Source organism: Microcaecilia unicolor, chromosome 7 (genome assembly GCF_901765095.1).
Source record: "Microcaecilia unicolor chromosome 7, aMicUni1.1, whole genome shotgun sequence".
In the NCBI taxonomy this organism is placed as follows: Eukaryota; Metazoa; Chordata; class Amphibia; order Gymnophiona; family Siphonopidae; genus Microcaecilia; species Microcaecilia unicolor.
In genome coordinates this window covers 242,978,819-243,005,606 of record NC_044037.1, presented here as the reverse complement: position 1 = coordinate 243,005,606, position 26,788 = coordinate 242,978,819, and the positions used below count along the sequence as shown (strand labels likewise).

Sequence of the window (26,788 nt, the reverse complement as noted above, 5' to 3'; positions counted from 1 at the left end):
ATAGCTGGAAATGGTTGCCTTTAGTGCAAGGGTGTCATATGTTCCATGGGTTGTTTCTGGTCCACTGAGCCCCTTCATCCAACAGATTTTCTATTACAAGCTCTGAAGCTGTTTTTTTTTCCACTCACATTTAATGGTATGGAGAACTAACTTAGTGGTTAGACCACCAGCCTTGATATGAAAAGGTGCCTGGTTCAAATTCCACTGCTGTTCCTTGTGATCTTGGGCAAATCACTTAACCCTCTATTACCTTGGGTACAACAAAAATTTGATTATGAGCCTCTCAAGGACATACTAGTATACCTAAATATAACTCACCTTGAGCTACTACTGAAAAAGGTGTAAGCAAACTTCAAATAAATAAAATGGTAACCTGTACTGACTAAAGGGAACAGGATATGAGGTAGCCTCTGGGAAATTATTTATTTTCATTTTATGGCCCTGATCTTGGCTGTGAAAAATTTGGCAGCAGCAGAATCTGGACTGAGGCAGCACACTGGCATGTCAAAGACCAGAAATAGAGCAGGTCAGTAGCAGAAGCGGCAGCTCATTGCCCTTTCCTCCTTCTTATCTCATGCTAGCTCATCTCATCTTAATAGGATGGAGGGGAAGACAGCAGCATGCAGCACCTCAGGCCATGTTTTCCTCTTCTGCTATTCAATCCCATTGTTCCATGCTTTGAACTGAACAGCACTACAGTGTATCCTGTGGCTTTCAAAGTACAACATAATGGGCCTGGAGAACAATTACTCCTGAAGAAATTCTGTGCAACTGCAAAATGCATGAATTCTGCAAGTAGAGTTCTGCGCAAGCAGTGGCAACTGCTCAGTAGTGATGCCTTGACCAGCCAGCCTCCCTCCTGCGATTAAGAGGAGTAGGTGCACAGCTGCAAATGGGACTATGTCCTCTTCCTCTGCCATTCTGGACCCAACTATTGCTTTGAACATACAGCCACATGATTTAAAGAAAAAGGATGGCAGAGGAGGAGGATGCAATGATGTATAGCTACGTGACTCCTCCTTTTGCCATGCAATTGAGAAGGGGTCCCACAGGGTAGGGGGCTGAGAAAGCTGGGGGAGGGGTGCCATGGGAGAGAGGGTTAAAAAAAAAAAGCTAAAAGCTGAATGGGTTTTCCAGGTTGGAGGGCAGGGCTGGATAAAGTTGAAGGGTGTGTATGCTATGGAGAAAGGTAGTGTATGCCACGGTTGGGGAGGGGGGACTGGTGAAGGCTGGAGAGAATGTGTGCCATGGGAGGAGGACTGGAGAAAGCAGGCACTAGTATGTAACATGGGGGAGGGGGAGGGACTGGAGAAAGCTGTAGGAAGTGTGCCATTGGAGGAAGTAGTGTTTACTATGGAGGGGCAGGGCTAGAGAAAGCTGGAGGCAGTTGGTTCCATGGAGAGGGAGAGTGTACACCATTGGGAAAAAGCTGGAAGGAGTGTATGCCCTGGAGGGAGGGAACCTAGAGAAACTGAATGGAGTGTATGCCATAGGGGAAGTGGGTGTTTGTCATGTTGGGGGCTGAAGAAAGATGGAGATAGTATGGGCCAAGAGGGGAGTGGGTGTATGCCATGTGGGGAAGGGGGCTGGAGAATGCTGGAGGGAGTGTGTGCCACAAGGGGAATGGAAAATGCTGAATATGTGTTGTATGGGTGGGGAGCACTGTAGCAGGAGTGTGTGGCATGGGAGCTGGGGGAAGATCAAGCTGATGTGTGCCACAGGGAAGGGGGAAGAAAAAGGAGATGTGAGGATATGTCAGATATTTCCAGTGCATTTTTTCTAGCGAAAAAGGTGCCGGTACTCAAATGCCAGGCCACCCTTTGGGGGGGGGGGTGATCACTGAGGGACCCACCCCACAATAGCCAGGCCCCCTGCAACCAGTCACAGAATCTATGACAAGGCAGAATTTTTGTGTAGAACCTGAGCTCTTTCATTAAAACTTGGGGACCATGGGTCGATTTTAGCAGACAATAGAAAAGGTGCTGGTACTCAGTACCCCTAAGTACCCCCTCAAAAAAAGCCCTTGGATATTTCAGATATCTGTCTTGTCTTTAAGATTTTGTCATAGCATTGCTTTTATTTTATTTTTATTTGTTAAATCTGAGGACAAGGAGGATACTAAGATCTCACAAGTGGTTGATGTCATCCAACAACGTCCAGCTCGGGAAAGTTTGCCTTATTTTAGGAACAAAGAGCTTTTGACCCTGATAGCGCATATGCAGCACTGTACTATTGCAGAGGAGCACATCAGCTCTTATTTTTTAGCAGAGCCCATAAGACATGCCCTCTCCCCCCCATCCCCAAATTCTTAAAAGTGATGTATGGGTCATCCCTTCTTCTTTCACTTTTTTATTACTGTATTTAAAAACCTTTGAGAGCAACTGGAAAAAGCAGCAGCATACTGATAACACAGTACATATGAGAAAAAATTACAATTTGAAAGGTATTACAGAACAAATAAGCCTTTTTCAAATAAGAGTAAACACTAGAATTAGACATGATGTGAAGTTACAAGGAGGTAGAATCAAAAGCAACTTCAGGAAATAGTTTTCTCCAAAAAGAGGTGGGGAAGGCCAGAATTAAAAGAAGGAGTGGGTTAAACACAGTGGACCCCTAAAGAGTACAAGGGTGGAAACAAAGAATGGCCCTTCTAAATGCAAAACAGCTGTAAAATGTCTGTTGTGCCTAACCTCTTCGCAACCCCACTGCACAGACTGGATGCACCATATTGGTCTTCTTTATCTCAAGCATCCTATAAGTCCACCAGTGTGGGGAAACCAGTTAGGAAATAAAGCTATTACACATTTAGACAAAAAGGGAAAAATGCATCAAATTAAAAAACAAAATGTAGCTATCTTCAGTCAAGATATAATTGAACTAGAGACAATGAACCTTACCAAGACTCTTTGGCATCAGAAAATATGTATTGATTATTTCCACACTTAAAAAATGTACTTGGAAAACAAATGAAAAAAGTGCCAAGGTTCTCTCTCTCTCTCTCGGTACATTAAAAGACCTTGTTTTCTCATAGCTTGTGTGATATGATATATGTAAAGAAATACCCATATCCAGTATCCCAAAAACGTCTCTCTATTGTGAAAATACAATCCCAGGATCCAAGCTTTATCTGGCTCTAATACCAATATAAGAAGATGAATAGCTCTTATCATCTCGTCCCCTAAAGAACATCTGGGGATTGGCTATGTTCTTAAAGTCTGTTTTGCTGCAGGTCTTCAAGTCTCACCTCATTTTTTTGCAGCTAGATAACATGGTAGCATGGAATGTTGCTATTAATTGGGTTTCTGCCAGGTACTTGTGACCTGGATTGGCCACTGTTGGACGTAGGATACTGGGCTAGATGGACCATTGGTCTGACCCAGTATGGCTATTCTTATGTTCTTATGATATATGCATGGAGGGTGGGTAAAAAAGGAGGAGAGGTGTGGGGTGCGTGCCAGGGAGGGAAAGAAATAAGAAGAGATAGGGGAATGTGCTGTGGGGATGCTGGGAATTTTGGGACCAACATAACTGGGAATCTTGCTGGGAGTTAGGGAGAGAGAGAGAACAGGGGGGGGGGGGTAGTGAAGGCTGAAGGGTGGGGAGAGAGAACTGTTGAAGGCAGAGAGCAGCTAGTGGGTAGAGAATAGGTGAACAGAAAGGGGGTGGGTCACGGAGAAAACTGGGAGGTATTCAACCTGGAGAAGGGGCAGAGAAAGTTGGGGGTAGAACTTACCAGGGGAAGCTAAGGAGTTCAAACTAAGGGAGAGATGTGGAAAGTGGAATCTGAGGAGGGAAAAAAGCTGAGGGAAGGGGGTTTCATGTTTGGAGGAGTCAGGCCTTATGATGAGAGAATTCTGTGCAAAAAATTACATATAAAGGATTCAGAATTTTACAGCACTTTCAAATATTCTGCCCATATTTCTTTTAGCTTGGCTTGCTGGGTTTATAAAATGTTTGAAGGTACTTGCCCAGAGTAATTGATAAGTTTATTTTCCCTTTCTTTGTCTTCTACCTCATCTAAAACTGGAGATGTTCATCTTCTCGATTTTCCATCATTCCTAGGGATTAAATATAAAAAAATCTTTGCAGGTATCTTTTCTTTATCAGGCAGTTCATTCATACTTGATGTTCTCTACCTATTGAGCTTAGGATTATGCCCATTTATTTATCCTTTTGAAAAAAAGGACACCTGAAGACCTATTTGTTCCAGAAATCATATCTGTAATGAACGTATTTCTTTTTTATTTTTGCTATCCGCTTTGTACCTACATTATGGTAGTTGGCGGACTATAAGCATATCATATCAAATTTTCATATTTTTGGTGCAGAATTCCCCCAGGAGTAGGAGGAAGATGCATTCCCACTATCCTCCTTCTCCTCCACCTGCTAACAAGCAAATGGGACCATAAGTGAGAGGATCAGAAGGAGAAGAAAGTGAGGGTAAATACAGGGAAGCAAGAGAATGATGGAATCAGAAGTGCTGTGGAGGAAGGGAGCAAGAGAGTTGTTATGACCCAGTAATAGTGAGCCCCTGTGCCCCGACTGAGCACGGCTGAGATGGAGTGATGCCGCACTCGGTCAGGCAGTCAGACAACCTCTAGCTTCACCTGGGAAGCGACCACCGTTAACTGAGAGTTGAGCTCCCAGCTGTAGGTGGCCACCAGGACTTCTGGAACCGGTGGCGTTGCACAGCCGCTGACTAGGATGGCAGAGAACAGAACAGTCCAGAACCAGAACTCCAATAGGAAAGAATAGTCAAAAGCAGTCCAGGGTCAAGGCAGGCAGCAAACAAGCAAAAGCCAAGAAAACTAGCCAAGGGCAGGTACACAGGCAACCAGGAACAGAAGATATTTGGTGAACACCACTCACCAGCAATTCCTCAGAACAATCGAGGCCAAAGCAATGAAGGCCTGGAGGCAGTGCTTTAAATAGTGAAGCAATCTGAGTAAACCAAACTCAGGTGAATCCAACATGGCTGCCCCCATAGGAGAGCCTCCCAAGACCAAATATGGAGTTCCTTCCTGTTCTCGTTTATACAAGATGGTTGCCCCCTCCTGAGCTAGCCAAGATGGCTGCTGCCCTTGCTCCAAGCCGGATGACGGCTGCCAGACTTAGGAAACTGAAACAGACCCTCCTAAGACTGAACCTTGTCCCTTTTGGACGGAGCTGAGGAATGACTTAGCTGGGAGGAGCGTCGAACAGGTGAGGGACGTAACAAGAGTGAATGAGGTGAATATGGTGGGGATGGGGAGAGACTGAGGTAATTGGAGAAGCGGTGTGAGGAAGAGAGCGAATGAGGGGCTATGGGGGACACAAGAGAATGAGTGATGGTCTGTGAGGGGCATGTAAGAATGAGATACAAGATGTCTAGCTGTCAAGAGTGAGGGGATCTAAAGTACTGCAGGATAAGAATGAGAAGTTTAGAAAAAAGTGAGAAGAATCAAGGGTGCAGCAGGGTGAAAAGGGAATGATTGATGGGACCAGAGGTGCATGGGATCTGGCCTTTCCTCTCCCACTCCTTGACCCCCTTTTCTTACCCAGAATCCCCTTTCTCCTCCTCTCTCCTCTCACTGCGTGATTCCTCCTATTCTCCCCTTCCTCCGCACCTCCATCCTCCCGTCTTCACCTTTTTCTCTCTCTGTTCCTCCTGCCTTAGATCCCTTTTCAGTTTCCTTCCTTTAGATTCCATCTCTCTCCCCATTATCTGATCCCTTCTCCTTAGCCTATATTATGTCCCTCTTCTCCTTTCCCCAACACCGATCACTAAAATCTCTTCCTCACCCAAAGGCCAGCCCTGCCTTTAGGTAGATGAGACGTCTGCCTAGGGCAGAATTGGTAAGGCGGCTTTGGTGCACATGAGAATCTTTGTTGGGCCTGTTACCACCGCTCCCTGCCCTATCCTGCACCAGCCTAAAACTTAAACAAGATTGAGCACTGCATGGGTCCTGTAAGTACAGGCCCATGCTCAAGTGCTGCCTTGTCCTGCCCGCTCTGAAATAGACATCCTGTCAGAGAGGGGTAGGACACATCAGCACTTAAGCACGGGCCTGTACTTACAAGGCACATGCAGCACTCAATCTTCTTTAAACTTCAGGTTGGCTTGGGAAGAGATAGGGAAGCAGTGTCAGCAGTGGCCTAAATAGGGAGGGAAGATTCTGTATATGGGGTGAGAGTAGATAAGGGGAAATGAGATGCTGGTCATTGTGGTGGGGGGGGGGACAGGAAGAGGGATGCTGGTCAGGGAAAGGGGAGATGCTGGCCACTGGGGGGGGGGGGGGTGTATGAAGGAAAAGAGGAAATGGTGAACTACAGGTAGGGTTTGAGCTGCCCGGGGGTGGTGCACAACTAAAGGTTTGCCTAGGGCATCTGATACCCTTGGGCTGGCCGTGTCTGTCCTCTTCCCAAAATAGACTAAATACATTAACTGGACACACAAACATATCAGAAAATGATTTCATTCTACATAATTTAATATGCAAATATAAGGAAAATTATACAAACCCTTTTCCTTTCCTCTTCCAGTGAGTCCATGGAAAGTACATTTTTTCCAGTGCAGCCTAACACTGAAACAAGATTGACACCCTTGCCCTAGTCTATTTCTTTTATTTATTTTCAGTATTTATTTACTGCCTAGACTAGACCTAAGCGGTTTACAATTTCTTTACAGGTACTGGCACTGTCCCTAATGGACTCACGGAGTGCTTGACTAAGCTGTGACCCAGCAACATTAAAGGTCTTAACATGCATCACACTGAGCCAAACTGCTGCTCAGTCAGAAAGGAAGACCTGGACTTCCAGCAGCTCCAGTACATTCTTGGAGAATCAATGGTAGGCCGTACCACATAACTGAATAAAGTTTGGCAGAATGAACATTTTTGAGAAATTATTTAGAATTGTTTTTCCCACAAAACTGTATGTAATACAGAGGAAGATGCAGACTCACTGAATTGATATAATATTTGTTGGAGTAATCTGATTAAGAAGAATAGACAGCAGAGTCTTCCAAACAACATAACTTATGCACTGTACCTTACAACACACTGATAGAGAAGCACTCCAAAAATATGGAGTTTATGTCTGATCTTGCTGCTGCTGCTGCTGATTCGTTAGCAGAAAAACAAACCAAAGCCATCTTTAGCGTGCAAAGATTGAATAGAGGACATGATACGTTAATTTCAAAATTGTAATCCTTGTAAAGGGCAAGAAGGCAATGAGATGTAAGAATGATCAATCTGCTGAGTTCCACAAGCAGGACTTTAAATGAAATAGCTGACAAAATCAGCTGACAAGAAAGCAGAATATTTAATAATGGGTGATGAGGTTACAATATTTAATGATTAATACCTAGTGGCTGTAAATATTAAATTAACAGCTAAAGTGCTGAAGTTTATTGAAAACAAGATCTTGAAATAAGATCTAGAAGAAATAACATCTGCATTATATGATTACTGGAAGGTACAAATGCAATAGTATATCTGCATACATATTTTGCAGAATCACTGGGAATTCTTGTTGGAGTGAAGAATCCAAATCAAAAGAGTTCATTACTCCCACTTGTTAAACTAAAAGAACATAAAAGGCAGAGAGCTGCAATCCTTCAAATCTTGAATTGTAGAGACAAAGAGAAGATTCTGAATGTGTACTGATCCAAAAAGGAAATGTCTGCTGATAACCAGATTACTATTCAGCAGATCTTAGTATTACTTTGAGCAATCAACTATCTACTAGGGCTGTTTCTTCCATTAGGCAGACCAAGCAACTACCTAGAACACAAAAATGTTGTGGAAAGCATTAGGGGCTCTCCTCCAAATCAGTAAACATCATATATGTAAGGATTTTGTTTTGTCATTATCAACCATGTCCATTTTTATTATGTTAAACATTATCCTTCTAAGTACATTTTAAGTATTTTTATTGTTTTCAAAAGGTTGTTTTCACATGATTACTGTACTTTTTATATATATTTTTGTCATTTATTTATATTTACATGCATTTATACATTTCTCCAGCAGTACAGCTTTTATTTTTAATTTTCCTTTTAAAATGTTATTTGATCATTGATATATATGTAATCAGTTTATTTTATCTTGATCTTATCTTTAGAAACTATAATTCAGATGCAGGCAACTACCAAAATGGGCCTGTGTTGGGTTTATGTTCAACCAATAAATTGTTGTGTCAGTGCCATACCAGCGTCACATTGTGCTGATCCTTTCATTGTCCGGCTATCTTGGACCTCTTATACTAGGTTATTTTAGAGTGAGATCAATCCAGGAAAACAAGGAGTTGGCTACAGACATCAAGGGATGAACCAGAGGATTTCAAGAGTATCTCACAGTGGATTTTATTGAACGACGTGACGCAGACTGTGTTCTGGCCAATGCCTACTTCAGGGGTTTTAGTTGAATGATACAAAATTATTTTAAAAAAACGTATAATTTAGAAAGACTTTATCTATATATATAAAAGGCACCACTGAAGCCTCCAGCCGGAAGTGTGAAGCGCCAGAGATATCCGGTTTCCCCATGAGTGAAGGAAAACAGCACAGCACGAAATCCCAGGAAACAGTGAAGGACTCAGAGGGGGGAGGGGAGAGAGATGCCCTCACTCTCTCTGTAACACAAACACAGAACAGCAGGAAACAACACTGAAGGACTGGACTCGGAAGGGGGAGGGGGAGGGAGAGAGGGCAGAGGGCAGGGACACACACACTCCCACATGCACACTCTGAAGAAAACCTTGCTAGCCCCCGTTTCATTTGCATTAGAAACGGGGCTTTTTTACTAGTTTCAAATATTTTCATTGAAAAATGTGTAACGGTATCAGTTTATTACTGAAATATGTAGCATGTTTGCTGGATTATATATACACCAATATATTTGTGTATCTTTTAAAAATATATATTTGACACTGCAGCAGAGAAAATAGGCTCATTCCAAAAGCCCTCTTCCCTCCCCCTTTGGGGCCTCACCTTGCCTTTTCTCATTCCTCAAACAAAAGACTTAAGACTGCTTTAAAGTTTTAAATTGACTCTATTCCTCTGCCCTCCCACCTAACAAAAGATGGACTAAGGTGGACACCTGAATAAAACAAAGAAACTCAGGGGAACCATAAACAGGACATTTGCTTGTCAAAGGTATACCTGCCCCTCCCATCAGCTTCCAGACATGTGCAGAAAGGAAGGACTTTTAATGTGTATCTGCCCCAGAGACTGAACAGGACATCAAAAGACATTTGCCAGCAAAGTCCAGACTGTAAGTCTCGTGATGTCATAAGACATGGGACCAACTCAGGGGTCGTGTGCAGACCAAGATACCACAATGCTTTGCAAATGCTCAGGGGTCGTGTGGAAACCAGGAAATCAGAACAGGGATCCACATGGCATACCCTCCTGCAGCTGCAAGGTATAAAAGCAAAAGCTGTTTCCCCAAGAGTCAGATTCTCATCAACTGCCAGCAAGTCAAATTCTCTTCAACTGCAAGCAACTCGGATTCACTCACGGCAGAAGCCCTCCTGTCCTAACCATGTGCTCATCAATCAGCTGGACCACAGCATGCTTGTAACAAGGACTTGTAAGTTGATCTAGACCTGCTACTTTGTTCTAATTTTAAGCACAGATTACCTGTAAAGATTCCTCTCAAAACCTACCTCTCGTGTGCAATTGTATATTAAATCAATCTTTTTGAAGCTAAAAATATGGTCTCTTTGTGTTCTGAATATATATATATTTAATTTATTTAATTTATTGCAATTATCACCTTTGGTGATTGGTGGAGAAATTAATATCCTAAAACTTATAAATACAGCGCTTGCTCTTAAATTATAAACAGTAGCGAGTTGCTCTCGAGCTATTTTCCCCAAAATAAATCATTTCTTCCAACATATTAATTGTACTTGTAACATTAATTGCTGGAGAAGTGGGTAGAATTTCTTGTAACATATTAATTCGTGGAGAATGTGGGCAGCAAGTAACAAATGGACACTCCAGCAACAGTACATATGCTGACATTGTTGGAACAAGGACCTTGCTGGCGATCCTGAACAGCATCCTGAAGCTAAGTACTACCACTAATCATTTCTATAGCACTATTATTTATTTAGTGCTGTATATATTACTAGTAAAAAAGCCCCGTTTCTGATGCAAATGAAACGGGGGCTAGCAAGGTTTTCTTCTGTGTGCATGTGGGAGTGGGAGTGTGTGTGTCCCTGCCCTCTGCCCTCTCTCCCTTCCCCTCTGCTCTCTGTCCCCTCCCCCCTCAGAGACGAGTCCTTCAGTGTTAAGTTTCCTGCTGTGCTGTGTTTGTGTTACAGAGATAGTGAGGGCTTCTGCCCTCTCTCCTCTCCCCCCTCTGAGTCCTTCACTGTTACAGAGAGAGCGATTTGATTTCGTGCTTTGCTGTGTTTTCCTTCACTGTTTGTGTTACAGAGAGAGCGAGGGCGGGGCAGACACTCATGGGGAAACCGGATATCTCTCCCCCTTCACACTTCCGGCTGGAGGCTTCATTTAGAATGTTGGTGGTGCCTTTTATATATAGAGATATGCAGGTACTTTGTCCCTAGAAGGCTCACAATCTAAGGGGGTCTTTTACTAAACTGAGGCAATGGAAGGTTAAGTGATTTGCCCAAGATCACAGGGAGCTGCAGTGGGAATTGAACCCAGGTTGCCAGGATCAAAGCCTGCTGCCATTAGGCCATTCCTCCACTTATGTGGAGTAAAAGACTGGTAAAATAGAAAAAGCAAGGAGGTTTTTTTTTTTTTGGATCTATGATTGATTCACCTGAGCTCTAGCACTGAGGAATCACATGCAAATTGTTATGTGGCACTGAGATGTTTTTCTCCTCGTGCAGTGTTTCTGCCTATATAAAGTGTTTGTTTTAGGATTGGCTTGATTTGCCAGCAAATTATTGTCTTTATATCAGTGAAAAAAAAAAAGAGATGACAGCAAATACAAGAACTTTACAAGATGGTAGGCATAGCTGGCTGGGGGTGGGGGGAGAGACACTGACTTACTCCTTGGGGAATTCTGCATTAAAAAATACAATTCAGCACAAAATATTTCAAAATGCTACACACAATATTTTAAAATTATGCTTACTTCATTTGTAATATTTTTGTGCAGTCTCTCCCATCATAAAGTCTGACTCCCGCCACCAGGCCTGAAATCTCCTATCCCACGGTTTCCCTCTTCAGGCTCCACTTTCTCCAGCTCTTTCTCACTCCAACTGCAGATCTTTCCCCTCACCCCCAGCCTTCTTTACTCCCCTTCTGTATCCTTCTAACTCTCTGAGAGACTCCCTAATTCTCTCTGTCCCCAAGGTCTCCCCCAGTCACACACATACACTTTCCCCTCATCCTTTCTTCCCCTCAAACACATACCCCCACCACTCCTCCATTCTTCCCCTGGAGTATACTCCCAGCCTGTCTTCTCTCTCCATGCCCTGCACATACAAACCCCTACCTCTCCTTCTTTCTTCCCAGGTATATACCCCACTTCACTTTCCTTGCCATACCATGGGCATTTCTTAAAGCCAGGCATGTTATGCACCTTCAGCAAGTTTTCAAATGTTAAGAAGCTTTTTGATGAGTACAAAAGGGTTTGTTTGGTGCAGAGCTCAGTAATCCAACCATTAGGAACAGCAGAAAAAGTAGACCGTGGGGTTGCCTGACCTTGCCCTACAGGGATCCCTACCACACATGTTCAGAGGGATCAAGAAAAAAAAAAAAGAACTCTCTGAGTTACTGGAGAGCATCTCCATCCAATGGAAGCTGCCGGATGACCCTCACCTCTCCTCCTTTCTTCCCAACACATACCCCACCTCACTTTCCTTCTGTTACCCCCCAAAAACATACACCCTCAAATTGGCTCCCCACACCCATATGGCACATTTTCAGCCTTGCTGTGCCCATGCTCCCATGACATACCATCAAGCTTGCTACACCCCCACACCAACCCTTATGGCATGCCCCCCAAATCTCTTCCCCCACCCACACTCAATGCTAATTCCCCAGACCCCTAAGTTTGTTATGCCTCCCACCAACATGGTACACCCCTAAGCATTCTCTCCCCCCCCAGCCTGCTCCAGACATCCTGTCTGTGGCACCCCCATGGAACTTACCCCAGCCTTCCCTCCCTGCTCCAATTGTGCAGCAAGAGGAGTAGGAGACACATAGGGACAGATTCAGTAAATGGCACCCAAAGGGCCATTTTTACCAAGCTGCAGCAAAAGGGGGCCAGTGCTGGCATCGGCGCATGTTTTACACGTGCGCCGAGGCCCCCTTTTACTGCAGCTGATAAAAGGGAAGTCTCGCCTTCCTGCAGGAAATGATCCTGCGGCAAGTAAAGCACTTGCCACACGGCCATTTCAGGGGGGAGCCCTTACCGCCACCCATTGAGGTGGTGATAAGGGCTTCTGCATTAACCCAGCGGTAACCGGGCAGCACGCGGCACAGCCCGATTACTGCCGGGTACACTCCGGTGCTACCAAATTAAATAGTAGTGCCGGAAATGACGGCACACTAGGGTTGGGAAGTATCGCCAGGCTGCTGTGGTTGCCCGGCGGTACTTCCTGTACAGCGAGCGGTAAGTCCATGTTGGGCTTACCCCTGCTTAGTAAAAGGAGCCCAAAATTAGGTGTTATGATCCGCGCTGATAGCACTCTGTAAAGGATGCTCTGCATGCCTAACTTTGGTTGTGAGCGCTTACACCTGCCAAAAGCTGGTGTAAATGCTTGCACCCAATTGATGGCAGTTAGATGTGCAAATACAGGTATTCCATAACATCGGGCCTAATTTCTGGGAATGCCTCTGACCGGCCCATGCCCCCTTTGAAATTTATGCAAGCATGTTATAGAATAGGGTGCAGGGCAGATCCACGTGTAACTCCTAATTACTGCTAATTAAGTGCTTGTTATCAATAATTATTGCTTAATTAACTAATTAGTTTACGTGCAGATTTGGGTAACCTATGCAGAACCTTGGGGATGGTGCATATCAGGCTACAGCCTCCTCCTCTACCATCCTTAGCCCAACTACTCATTTGAACTATGGGGCTGTACAGAAGCTTGTGCGGTTCAAATAAGCATTTGTGTCTAGGATGGTAGTGAGGAGCATGTGGCTTGTTGTGCACAGTGCAGGCAGGGGGAAGGGAAAGAAAGGACAGCTGCACAGGTGGAAAATTCTGTACAAATTCTGCATTGCATACTTGTGCGGAATTTCCCCGGGAGTACTGACTGAATGAGCACATGATCAGCAGAAAGTAGCAGGGGGTTGTGGAGTCAGTTGTATAAAATTATAAATTTATCATATATTAAACTAGTCCACCACAAGTTATCCCTGACACATTGGATGCCAAAATCTCTCATCTGCATAATCCAGTGGTCTTCGTTAATTTTTAAGTCAGGGCCACTTTCCAAATACATTCTTTTTGCCTTGTCCTTCAAGCATGTGACTCTTCCTCCTATCCACTTCCCCCTTTCTGTCATGAGCATGGGTGGAGAAGCAGAATGTAGTTGGGGGTAGTGGGCTTTGGGGGGCTCAGCAGACAAGATAAGGGCACAAAAGTGAGATGTGTACCTGGGAGCATTTATTTAAAGTCCACTGTAGTGTTTCCTAGGATGCCTCATTGCTCTCCTGGGATGTTTGTGTAGCCAGTCTACTAAGAATGCTGGCTCTTCCTACATCCCAGTGGTTTGAGTTTGTGCGTTTTTCACTTGGACATTTTTATTTTTGAAAATGGACCAAAAAGATAAATGCACAGAGCACAAAAAAAATCTAGCAAATAGCCATTAAAAAAAAAGAAGACTTTTTTCAGTTTTGAAAACGGCTATATTCCCCACTTTAATTTTAGTTGGATTTAGAAGTCATATTGAAAATACCCCTCCACGTATGTGCATGTACAGTATGTATGTCTGAAATATGACAGCGTACATGGATATATCTGAAGCATGAATGTGAATGGATGTGTGTGAATGTAGATCTGAAGAATGACAGTAAGTATACATGTGTGTTATGTGCATATGTGTACATGTTTCTGGTGGGGATAGTCACATATACATAGAATGTCCCTATGAAAATTGGAACTGGAATGGAGAAGTCTCCTGGTGGTACTAATGTACACAGTAATTGAAGGAAGTTTTCTTTCTGGAGAATCTTACCAGTTATCTGGCCAAATTCATTTGAAAACTATCATAATACTAACTCTACTCTGTCTATACTGTTTCAAAAACACAAAAGAAGGCAAATATAATTTTATGTTGCTACACTTTAAGAAAAAAGAGTTTTGAAAAACACCACAAGCTAAAGGTTTAGGGGCTAAAGTTCAAAAAGTGAGTTTTACAGAGAAAATCAATCACATAGAAAAGATCCAAACTACTACAAGGCCAAAGTCAGAGAGACATGGAAAAAGAAGAAATTGATCCACAAGGTCAAATGCTGATGTCAGGTTGAGTGAGATCAGCAAAGCTATCCTTCCTCTGTCAAAGATGTCATGGAGTTTGCTAAGTAAAACCGTGTAAGTATTTTGATATCGTGTCCTGCACAGAACTCAGATTGCTGAGAATGAAGGATTTTTGAGTGCTCATGTGTTGCAAGAGCTGAAAAACACACTGCCTCCTCCAGAATTTTGCAGGCAAAAGAGAGGTTTGAAATTTGTCTGTGGTTCACATGCACAGAACTATCTAGATTAGGTTTCATTGGGATAGGGCAGAAAATGTAATGTTTCCATACATAGGGAACCTTCCCATTTAGAAGACTGAAATTTAAGATTGTCAAGATCATTGAAAGGATACAGATCCAAGGAGATGGGAATGGGTCAAACAGACACATTCTAAGATTAGAAGATGACAAATGCTTTGAAAGAGCAAGGGATTAATAGTATTAAAAGGGTTGAAGATGTAATGGATATAGGTCATGCTGTCAAATCACAGGCAACAGAGTGGAGGTAATTGTTTGCATGGGACCTGAACAGAGGGAAAATGTGAACTGACTACGCCAGTGATCTTCAGTGCAAGGCCTGGGGGCCAATGACGGCCCCAGGAGAACTCTGGGGCAGCAGGACTCAGCCTCATTCTGTTTTTTATGCTACGTTCTGCTTCTCCACCCAAGCTCACGACAGAAAGGAGGAAGTGGATAGGAGGAAGAGTCACATGCTTGAAAGACAAGGCATTTCTCAGTAGGCAAAGAGAATGTATTTGGAATTGCCCACCTCCTTGAGGATACACCCAATAAAAAGCCTGAAGGTGGGCTGGTTAGGAGTGTTGTGGCCCTGCATGGGAGGATATATGGAGGCTCATTTTCAAAGCACTTAGCCTCCCAAAGTTCCATAGAAACCTATGGAACTTAGCCTCCCAAAGTGCTTTGAAAATATGCCTCTTAGTGGTTCTCCTTCAGCTCATTTGGATCCAAAGTGGCCCTGACATTAAAATTAGCAAAGACCACTAGACTATGCAGATGAGAGATTTTGGCATCCAATGTGTCAGGGATAACTTATGGTTTACCAGAAGTCAAAGTGGAAATGATAGAGAACATTTTTGTAGCACCGGTAGGCGATTAGCAACCAAAGTAATTTGTTTGGAGTGATAGGCTCTCAGGGCTTCTACTATTACTGCTGCCATACCCACAGCTAGACTCTGCACTTTTCCTTGCTACTTTTAGAGAGGTGAAATGTGGGAAGACCATGAATGAAGGGTGGGGGGGGGGGGGGGGGGGTTAAAAGCGAACATGACTCAAGGGGGTAAGAAAAGAAGTAAATGAGTTCCATGGTAAGGGGCCCCACAAATATATGTTTTCCTCTGGTCCATAAATGGCAGTCAAAGTATAGAAGTTCGTATTAGTTTCTTATCTAATACTCCACAACCTCCTTATTCAGGTTCTGTGCGGATTACACATAAGAAGTCTTGAACAAAACCAAGGAAATATAACAAGATTTTCTAACTAAAATTCATACATCTACATATTCCTATATATAATCATAACAACACCTTGAAACTTAAGACCTGGATAACAAAAGCTTGTGAAATAGGAAAGTCTTTAATGCCTTCCTAAAAAGAGCATTAGCAACATGAATAATCTGTCAACTATCAGATGCATTGTGAAATAATACAAAACCTGAAAAAAAATCTTAACTCAACAGACATGTAGCAAACATGTCATACAACAGCAGCATTAATCCTATGATTTACACATCGAAGACCATACCTATGAATAGGCAGCACTACAAATATTGCACTGGGTTCTAAAATACCAGTACACCTACTACAGATAAAACAGAACAAGTGGGATAGCTAAAGATCTCTACACAGAAACAATATGCAAACAGAATACCACACCTTAGTCACGTGCAAAACACAGACAGATCCTCACCAAATACAGAACAAACTAGAAATAGAAATATACAGACAAAACTTGAACTGGGAATCTCAAGATGTCAAATTCAACATGTACTGCAATACTGGAAAAATAAAAACAGAAATGATTGCCCTTTTGTAGTGAACATAATACAAAAACATTTATGATGCAGATTTCCCAGAGCTAACATATTCCTGTTTTTTTGTTTTCTGTCTTCTTCTGACTGACTCAAAGCAGAATCGTAAAATTTTACCAAAGAGAACAGGAAAAACAGGAGAACACCACAAATCTCAGTAAGCAAAAAAGATCTCCCAATCAAATGCAAAGGAAGTGTCCAAATTTATTGCATATTCTTCCACACACTTTTGCAGATGAAAAATGACAATAGGTTTTGCAACTTTTTCTTCTAAATTACCAAAATCAGTTTTTAAAGCGCCTGTGATGTAAATGAATTTAACAGCATCAACAGAAAATGTCTGCTGTATGCAAACCAGCTTATTTTCGAAAGAGAAAGACGCCCATATTTCGACCCAAATCGGGAGATGGGTGTCTTTCTCCCATGGGCGAACAAATTGGTATAATCGAAAGCCAATTTTGGTCGTCTTCAACTGCACTCCGTCGCAGGAATGAACAAAGTGGATGGAGGCGTGTCGGAGGCATGGTGAAGGCGGGACTGGGGCGTGGTTATCGGCTGAGGAGAGATGGGCGTCTTTAGCTGATAATCGAAACAAGAAGGGCGTTTTTGACGAGAATTTGGTTCACTTTATTTGGACCCTTTTTTCAGGTCCAAGTCCCAAAAAAGTGCCCCAACTGACCAGATGACCACCGGAGGGAATCGGGGATCACCTCCCCTGACTCCCCCAGTGGTCACTAACCCCCTCCCACCAAAAAAAACCCCACTTTACAAACTTTTTTTCCCAGCCTGTATGCCAGCCTCAAATGCCGTACCCACCTCCATGACAGCAGAATGTGTTCTATCCTCTGACAGCCTTTCCCTGGTTCTGATGTGGCTCTCGGGTGAGTGTGACACCTTTTCTGTTATGCGCACTGCAGAGTCACATCAGCAATGCATTGTGGTGGGTGTAGGGTATTGGGCTCCGTGATTCCACTAGCTTGTGTTAAATGCTCACAATGTTGGTAGTTGGTAGGCTCTACTCCCATAGTGCTTTTCCCTCTGCTTACTGGGTCAGAGTGTGCCCTGTTTTGTTGCCGGTAGTCCATGAGGTAGTGGCCATTTTTAGCTCCCTTTCATGTGTTACCTACGTTACTGAAAGTGGGCATTGTACAGCATTCTGCCAGCTCTGACCTACTGCTAATCTCAGTACCAGGGAGACTCTTTGCCAGTGGGGCACAACCTCTGACCTGCAGTTAACTGTGAGTAAATGTGCTTATTTCAATAAAGGACATTTTCGGAGACATTAGTCTTCAGGTGTCAACTGGTGTGCCAAGGTTCTACAGCAGCAACAAGTCCTAGAGGCCTGCGTGTATGCAGTTCCCTGGAACACTTTTAGTGGGTACCGCAGTGCACTTCAGGCAGGTGGACCCAAGCCCATCCCCTCTACCTGTAACACTTGTGCTGGTAAATGGGAGGCCTCCAAAACCCACTGTACCCACATGTAGGTGCCCCCTTCACCCCTAAGAGCTATGGTAGTGTTGTACATTTGTGGGTAGTGGGTTTTGGGGGAGGGGTTGGGGGCTCAGCACCCGTGGTAAGGGAGCTATGCATGTGGGAGCTGTTTCTGAAGTCCACCGCACTGACCTCTAGGGTGCCTAGTTGGTATCCTGGCATGTCAGGGGGGCCAGTGTACTACGAATCCTGGCCCCTCCCATGACCAAATGGCTCGGATTAGGACGTTTGTGAGCTGGCCGGTTTTAGTTTCCATTATCGCTAAAAAAAAAAACCGCCCAGCTCAGAAACAAACAAATCCATGGCATTTGGTCCGTACAAATCGTATTTTCGAAACAAAAAAAAGACGTCCATTTTTTTTGAAAATACGGTCTGTCCCTCCTCTTCACGTACCCGTTTTCGGACATAGACGCCCATGGAGATAGGCGTTCGCGTTCAATTATGCCCCTCAAAGCCAACAGGACCCATTTCACCAACAAACATGGCTTCATCAGGGTCTAAGATGTAAGTTTGTCTTCGACATACACACAGCAACTGCAAAATTGGTTGTAGGTATTGTTCAAGACTCTGAATGTTGAGCTCCTGCTCATATCTTTTACTGGTCCTTTATCAGGAGAAAATAAATCTATGCATGACATGCTAGGGTATCCCCTCCAAATGACACACTGATTACAATTTATAACATATGACTACTCTACCTATGCAAAGTTATTGTTATTATAGTTCCTCTGTGTACATCCGTATGCTGCACAAGCTGGCATGTTTGAAAATATATGAGATTAAATAAAAATGCTACCAACAATAAAGAACGACAACATGGATGCAACAGCTCATAGGTTTGTTTGCTTTGCTTTGATTGTACGCAGAACAATGGCTGCACGGGAAAGGGGAAACAGACTAACCTAAGTGGCTTCAACTTTTTTTACGTCATACCGCCTCCTGTTCTCAATCAAACCTCCTCGATCGCAGCCAAGGAGATTTAATAGACAGGAAATGAATTGATGTCAGAACGCTGAAGCCAATTAGGGCAGTCTAATTTTCCCCTTCCCAACGTAGCTGTCATCCCTGTTCACTCAAAACAAAGCAAGCAAACCTAGGAGCTGCTGCATCTACTTTGTTGTTCTTTATTGTTGGTAGCATTTTTATTTAATCTCACTTATATTTTCAAACATGCCAGGTTGTGCAGCATACAGGTGTACACAGAGGAAGTATAACAACAAAATAACTTTTCATAGGTAGAGTAGTAATTTGTTATAAATCTTAATCAGTGGTCAGTTGGAGAGGCTGATTACAGAGACACCCTAGTGTTACAGTCTTGCAGAGATTTTTGTCTCCTGGTAATAGACCACTAAAACAGACATCATGTTATGAGAATCAGGTGCTCAACAGTCAGAGTTTCTATTTATTTATTTATGACATTCATATCCCACATTTAACATGTATTAGGTTGAAACCAGGGAGCATTTCAAAGCTTTTTTTTGTCCTGTGCCTAGATCAAAATAGAAAGATGGTTTGTGGGAACTTGCTCCTTCTGTTTTGAAGAATGCTGTGGTATATTATAAAAATGCACTTAATATTGTTTATTACTATTATTTGCTACTGGTTGATATACAGCAGAAGTTAACCAAGTCAACTTCATGCTTTGTAATATAATTTTAATAGCATTTTCTCAGTTATTACCCAAATACAAATAAAATTATAATGTTAATTATATGACCGTGATTGCCTCGTATGGTAGTTAGGATAACCTGGTCCTGGAGCTAGCTACCCAAGGCAGCCAGGTTTGTCAGGATATTGACAATGAATATTCATGAGAGAGATTTGCATACAGTGGAGGCAGGGCTTGTTATGAAATGCTTTGAGTCTTACTGATCTGTATATCTGTTGTGTTATTTTGGCAGGTGGAAACAGTCAGGTGGGCTTATAGGGAGGAAGGGGAGTACAGGAAGGGAAGGGTTATTGGGGTATGTTCTCTGTAAAAGTTTGTATTGTGCCATGTTGGATGGTTTACTGTTTTTTTCTTGTTCTGTATGAAGCTTATCAACCAACATATTTTGCTTTTAATAAAGATGATTAAAACATAAAAAAATAAGTTTTGGATGTTACTGAATTCTATTATTCTGTCTCATTGTATTTCCAGTTTTGGCACAGTATAAGCCATCAGAAGAACAAAATATAAGAAAACCAATGGACTGCATTGGGGGCTTATAGCCCATTTAGTTATGTTTCAACAAATGAGAGATCTGTTTGACAGAAAATATTTTTATTATTTTGACTTATAAACCACTTGTCCCTGAAACATGCTCAACAACAGAATAATCCATTTGTGTATCTAAAAGGTAAACTTCTACAAAACAGATGATGTGATTCCATGTGCCCCAATGAAAGGAGAATTTTATTCTACTTCCATTTAATTTCAATATATTCCAAAATCTTTATAACACCAGGCTTCCCAAGACAGATTACAACAACACTTAAGATGAACCTCTCAGGAAACAGGATATTCTCAGTGAAATTTGGCCATTGTATTGTATGCAGTGTATTATTTAGTTTTTAGTGTAGAAAAATGAGCACAAAATACAGAGTTTAAAATTACTGTTTCTACCAGCTGTAATAATTTTTAAACTGTTTTAGTGATATTCAATTATTATTTCATGATATTTATATGTACATATGGGAAGCTTTCAAATAAATTAAAAAGATGTCCAAAAAGTTAAAAAAAACACAAAAACAAAACAATTTTGTCCTCCACCTTTTAAGGCACTGCCTGTCTAATTGAAACAGCTTTAGACTTGCTACAGATGGACCAAAAAAAAACAAAACAAAACGACAATGTGGATGCAGCAGCTGATAGGTTTCCTTGCTTTGTTTTGAGTGAATGGGGATGACACCTGCGTTGGGAAGGGGAAACTTACACTGTCCTAACTGGCTTCCTTGCTTACAGTGGTCTAGATAGGCTTACTTCCACTCCTGTTTATTAAACCTCCTTGATCGCAGCACAGTCCCCTATCCTGCTGCAAGGCAGTACTGTACTTCGTGCGTACCAGCGTACGCAGTTGGACGTACGCGCATGTCAGCACGTGGTGCGGAAGAAGTGACTCGCTCCTCCGCTTCCTCCTCCTTCTTCCATCCGGGGTAAACGGTCGATGTTCTGTTAGGCTCGAGGGGTAAGGGAACGTTTACGTCGAGAGCTTGCGGGAGGAGACGTGAGTGATACTGCTCGCTTTCGCAATAAAAGTTAGACGCCATTATAGATAGAGGAGTGAGTGCGGGAGCAGTTTTCGAGGAGGTGAGTGGTGGTGGTGGTGGTGTTTAATGTATTACTTTATCTCTCTTTCTTTTCTTTCTTAGTATGTTAGCCTCTTTTCTTTCTTAGTATGTTAGCCTTTGCTGAGCGACGTGCGTACTAGGTTTGGTTGCTCAACCGTGTTCCTCTACTTAAGAAAGAGTCATTTCCTGGGTGTTGTAGGGAAGGTTGCTGGGCCGCGGATGGGGGTATAGTCCATCTTGGGTGTGTTTTTTTTTCGCAAGAGACTCGGCTCTCGGACCCGTATGTCGGTGATTTTGCTGTTGATAATTGTATGTAGCTTGTAGCATTTCCTTTTTTCTGCTCTCTTAATCTGCAGTACCATTATCTGTGTCTGGGGTTTGACTAGGCAGCAGGGAAAGTCCTTGTTCTGCTCCAGCTGTCCTGGAAACCTGCCAGGCGCTAATCTTGGGTATAATATAAAATCTAGTTTCCATATTTAGGCCTAAATGCACTAAAATGTTTTTCTCATCTTGTGTTTATGGGGGGGGGGGGGGGGAGGCTTGGTGCGGAAGATTGTAAACGAATATGGCTGTAATGTCTCGTTTGTGCTTCAGTGACTAGTGAGAAGAAATTTGGGATTTAAGAATGCAGATTATGTAACTCGGTCTAAAATGTCACTACTCAGGGTTCAAATATGTTTTGTCGATTTGTTTTCTGTTTGTGTATGTTATATTGTTTAGGAAAAGCTTTTTAGTGGTTTTAAATAAGTAGAGCCGGCTAAGTGATGGTCATTTGCTGCCCAATTCGCTTCCTTAATAAGACTAGTGTAATTCTACGTTGGTGCACAGTTTTACAGTTGTATTTTGTTAAATATATTGTGTTGGTCAGAATTGTATGTTTTGTATCTAACATGACTGTAAAAAGAGAAATAACATCAGTAGTGAAGGACCTATGGGGTGGGTGTTTTGTTTGGTGTTACATGGTTGATGTATTAAACTTGGGGAAAGTCTTAAGAGTTGAGAAGAAAAATCGAGGAATATTATCCAGTTATTTTAGCTAATCAATTACCAGCAGCTAAACTTGTTTCATGTGCTGTTATCTGTACTTCAGTGTGTTTGATCTGGGAGTGAGTCCCTCTACTGAATTTGTGAACAAGTTATGGGTAGGGATTCTGTTCTTGGCCTCTTATACATTATAAATGTAGGTGTTTATTTTCCAGTTAATTTTATCTTTTTTTTTGGGGGGGGGGGGGGGAGACAACGAAAAATCTGCATTTATGGGTGTTTTTGTGCCATAAGTACTATTGATGGGTATCTCTCCTGGTGGAATCAGATATTTGTCACTTTATTTAGTTTTTTTTTTTAGTTTAATGAATGGTTTGCAGTGCAAACTTATGGTAAATTAGCAGCAGCAAAGAATTTTACAAGCAAAAATAGTTCAGACCAAAATAAACATAAATGTTCAAATATAGCACATAGGAAAAAATATAGATTAAAAAATTAGGACGCATGTGGTAATAAATATCTGACACACAATCAGGCTAGGAAAAGGGCTATATTGTGAAGCTGTATAAAACACCCTATCAAAAGTAGGGCTAAAGTAGATGGCCATATTTGCTACTGAAAGTTTGGATGTTTTTTCCTAAAATGTCCAAAATCGGATTTAAATGTCACATCGAAAATGCCCTTCCACATCATACTTTATAGTATTATTTGAATATTTTTACTGCTGTAATTGTCTATTGCTTTTGTTTGGCTTATTCTTGCTCTACACTGCATTGAGTGAACTCCTTCAAAAGGGCTGTAAATAAATCCTAATAAATGAGCAAATGCCTATGTAAAAAAAAAAAACGAATATATTTTGTATTAGTTACATTTGTACCCCGCGCTTTCCCAGGTTCAATGCGGCTTACATATTATATACAGGTACTTATTTGTACCTGGGGCAATGGAAATCCCACAATCCTTGGTAAAAGAATAAAATATACTACTGAAAACCAAAGATATTAACTGCTGTATGAAAAACAACTCAGGCTAACAGCTGTATAAGGCAAAAAGACTTTTGTATACTATATGATAATCCTTATGTTATTTCTTTGTATATCTCAATATTTTCAAAGAGTGCCCTCAGAAATCTCCACTCGTTTTAAGGCAATATAATTTGTTTGCCGAGTGGCATAGCGTATCTTTCATAGGGCCACTCTTATACATAAGTGTAAGTGCAGTTGCCTGCATCAAAAGTGCTATAACTATTATAGTGCAAAAAAAATTAGAAAAAAACGTGAACTTATCTTTAAACGTTTTTTTCAAAAGCTCAGCTCGCAATGTGACTGCCCAAACGGCTTCCCCTGGAGATGCCAGACTCCACGGGTTTCAAAAGACTTCCTCAGGGACTTGGGTTAAAGCCATCCAACGCTTCCGTACCAGCCATGTACTCTTGACTGCACCATATTGTAACTATGGTGCGGTCAAGAGTACATGGCTGGTACGGAAGGCAAAATAATATTGCCTTAAAATGAGTGGAGATTTCTGAGGGCACTTGTTGAAAATATTGAGCTATACAAAGAAATAACATAAGGATTATCATATAGTATACAGAAGTCTTTTTGTCTTATACAGCTGTTAGCCTGAGTTGTTTTTCATACAGCAGTTAATACCTTGGGTTTTCAGTAGTATAGGTAAAAAAAAAACCCCAGCATCTTAAGTTTAGGCAAAGATGATTCATCCCTAAGATGATGCTAGAGCAGTGGTTCTGAACCCTGCCCTCAATGTACTCAGGTTTTCAGGATACCCTCAATGAATATGCATGAGTTAAATTTGCATAAAATGGAGGCAGTGTATACAAATTTCTCATGCATATTTATTGTGGATATCCTGAAACCTTACTGGCTAAGTGTGTCTTGAGGGATGGGTTGAGAACCACTGCAATAGGTCTGTTTCTTATTGTGGGATTCCCTCTATTTGACACCCTCAAGTCAGTCCTAGAGTACCCCCTTACCAGTCGGGTTTTCAGGATAGCCATAATGAATATAGGTGAGATCGATTTGCATACACTCCATTGTATGAAAATCTTTCATATGTATTGATTGTGGCTATCCCAAAAACCTGACTGGCAGTGGGGTACTCCAGGACTGAGTTGGGAAACACTGAAATAGGTAAAGACTTTTGAATGGGTGACTTCAAAACAAATGTTAAGAATTATTAATGCAGAAACGGTGGAGGATACAAAATAAGCCTGGGAGGGGCTGAGTACCAGAGAAACGTTTTTTTTTTTTCTCTTTTAATCAAACACCCTACTGTTTAAAAACCTAGAACTAGAAGTCCTCATTATAGTTGCATTTTGGAGTATAAGGGGCCCTTTTACTAAGCCAGGTAGGTGCCCTTGTAATTTCATTTTTTATGAGTGTCTATTACACGCACCAGAAAATATTTTTATTTTCTGGCGCACGGGCGGTAATTGGCTTTTTACACATATATACCATTACCTCCTGTTTACTGCGGGAGACCTTACCAGTTGGTCAATGACTGGCAGTAAGGTGTCAGACCCAAACTGGACATGTGGCAATTTTCATTTTTGCCCCAAATTTAAAAAGGCATTTTTTTACAGGTGCACTGAAAAATGATTCTGCGCGCACCTAAAACACGCATCTACACTACCACAGGCCATTTTCAGTGCACATTTGTAAAAGGGCCTATACGTATCCCAGTTGAAAGACAAGTAAGTCACAAACTCCATTGTAATGCCTTCCTTTGCTTATTAACTGTTCAAAATGCTGCATTTCTGTTTTGACTTAAAAGTGCTAAGGTAATCTTCCCTGCCCTTCTCTTGTCCCTTAAAAAAAAAAAAAAAGTTGGCTTGTACAGTAAGAGCACAGACAGTCAAAAAGAACTTGTCCATCAACTATGTTAATATTATAGCATCACTTCAGTTTAGCTCTTTTTATCCAGCTACTGAAATGTTCTTTTTGGGTGTGTGCTGCTATTCTGCAGTCTTGCTTTGGAAAAGTACTTGGGTGTTAAGGGTATTTATTTTCCTGAACTTTGTGCAGAGCTTGGGCTGTTTTGACTGCTTTCAGATCTCTGAAAAGACCCTCCCAAAACATAACTGGGGCCAAGAATCATCATTTGTATGCATTGTAGTTGGCAAGTAAGGACTTAGCCAACTGGGTTGTCCCAGTTACGGAGACTCAGCTTTTTATTTGTTTTCCTGGCCATCATTTTGAGTGTATTACTAGTCAGCTTTGCCATTTACCTGTAAATGTTTGAGTTGTTCAGAGAGGAGTAGGAAAAAGCTGAAACACAGGACACATTTTAAGTACTTATTGTTTGTCTGTGTGTTGTAGCTTAAATTACTGCATCAATTTGGCTGAAAGTTTGTTGGGGGTTAATGATTTCTTTTTGTATTGGTGTAAAATTTAGAAAATGGCAACTTCTGGTCTTGATACCCTGTGCTGATTTTTTTTTTTCACTCCTTCATAGGAAGGAAAAACATGTTACAACCAGTGTATATTTATATACAACTTTTTTTCTAACTTTATTTGTATTGATTTTTCAAACACCAAGAAAATATATTACAGAACTACAGTTGGCTACATAAGCAACACAGTACAAAACTTTCAACATTAACTCGCTGCTGGAGCCATTTCCTGCATAAAAACCTAGCAAAAGAAAAAAAAACCCAACCCTCCCCTTCTCCGCTCATTCTAGTCTGTACACTGTGAGAATTAACTAGAATTTAAAATTTAAAGTTGAAGATTTAAGACATAAGCATCGCCATGGTGGGACAGACCAAGCAAGGGTCTATCGAGCCCAGCACCCTGTCTCCGACAGTGGCCAAAAGAACAAGCATTTTGTTCCACCCCTCCCAGAAATAGTGGATTATTCCTACGTCCATTCAATAACATTGTATGTCCTTTTTCCTCCAAGAAGCCGTCCAACCTTTTTTAAAACTCCGCTAAGTCAACAGTCCCAACCACCTCTGGCAACAAATTCCAGAGTCTAACCACGCATTGAATGAAGAAAAACTTCCGATTTGTTTTAAATTTACTACACTGCAGCTTCATCGCATGCCCCCTTGTCCTAGTATTTTTGGAAAGCGTAAACAGGGTATGGGTGCAAGATACGATACATAACCAGTATATCCAAAGTATCCCTTTATAACATGAAAGCTATGGGACTCAGTTCAGCAGTTTGAGGGTGAGTTTTTATACCAAGTAAGAAAAAGTTCCCAGATCCTCTGGAAAATAGCCAGACACCCTCTCCTCTGCACAGCTAACTTACTAAGATAGCATCTCGCAAAGCACTTCATAGCTGCTTCTTGGACTGGAGTACCGGGGACCTCCAGCACTTGGCCACCTCCCTCTGTTTCTACCTTGCATAGTGGTTCTTCATTCTCTGCACACCTGGGGATGATGGATACAGGCACTATATGCAGCAGAACAAGAGTAGGTTCTGCCAACACCAAAGCAGAAAACATTGTAGAAAAAACCCTCACCCAATCATTCCAGAAAGATTTAATATGAGGGCAGTCCCACCAGACATGCAAATATGTTCCCACATCCCCTCCA

At 42.0% G+C, this 26,788-nt stretch overlaps 1 protein-coding gene across 1 annotated transcript in view; it reads left to right on the top strand.

Moving 5' to 3' along the window:
* Window positions 1-21,079: 21,079 nt before the first annotated feature.
* The window catches only part of MARCHF7 (membrane associated ring-CH-type finger 7), a 125,958-nt gene continuing 120,249 nt past the window's right edge, over window positions 21,080-26,788 (top strand). The window contains exon 1 of the mRNA XM_030208827.1: window positions 21,080-21,261. The gene's annotated coding sequence lies outside the window, so the exon portion shown is untranslated. The remainder of the gene's footprint in view (window positions 21,262-26,788) is intronic.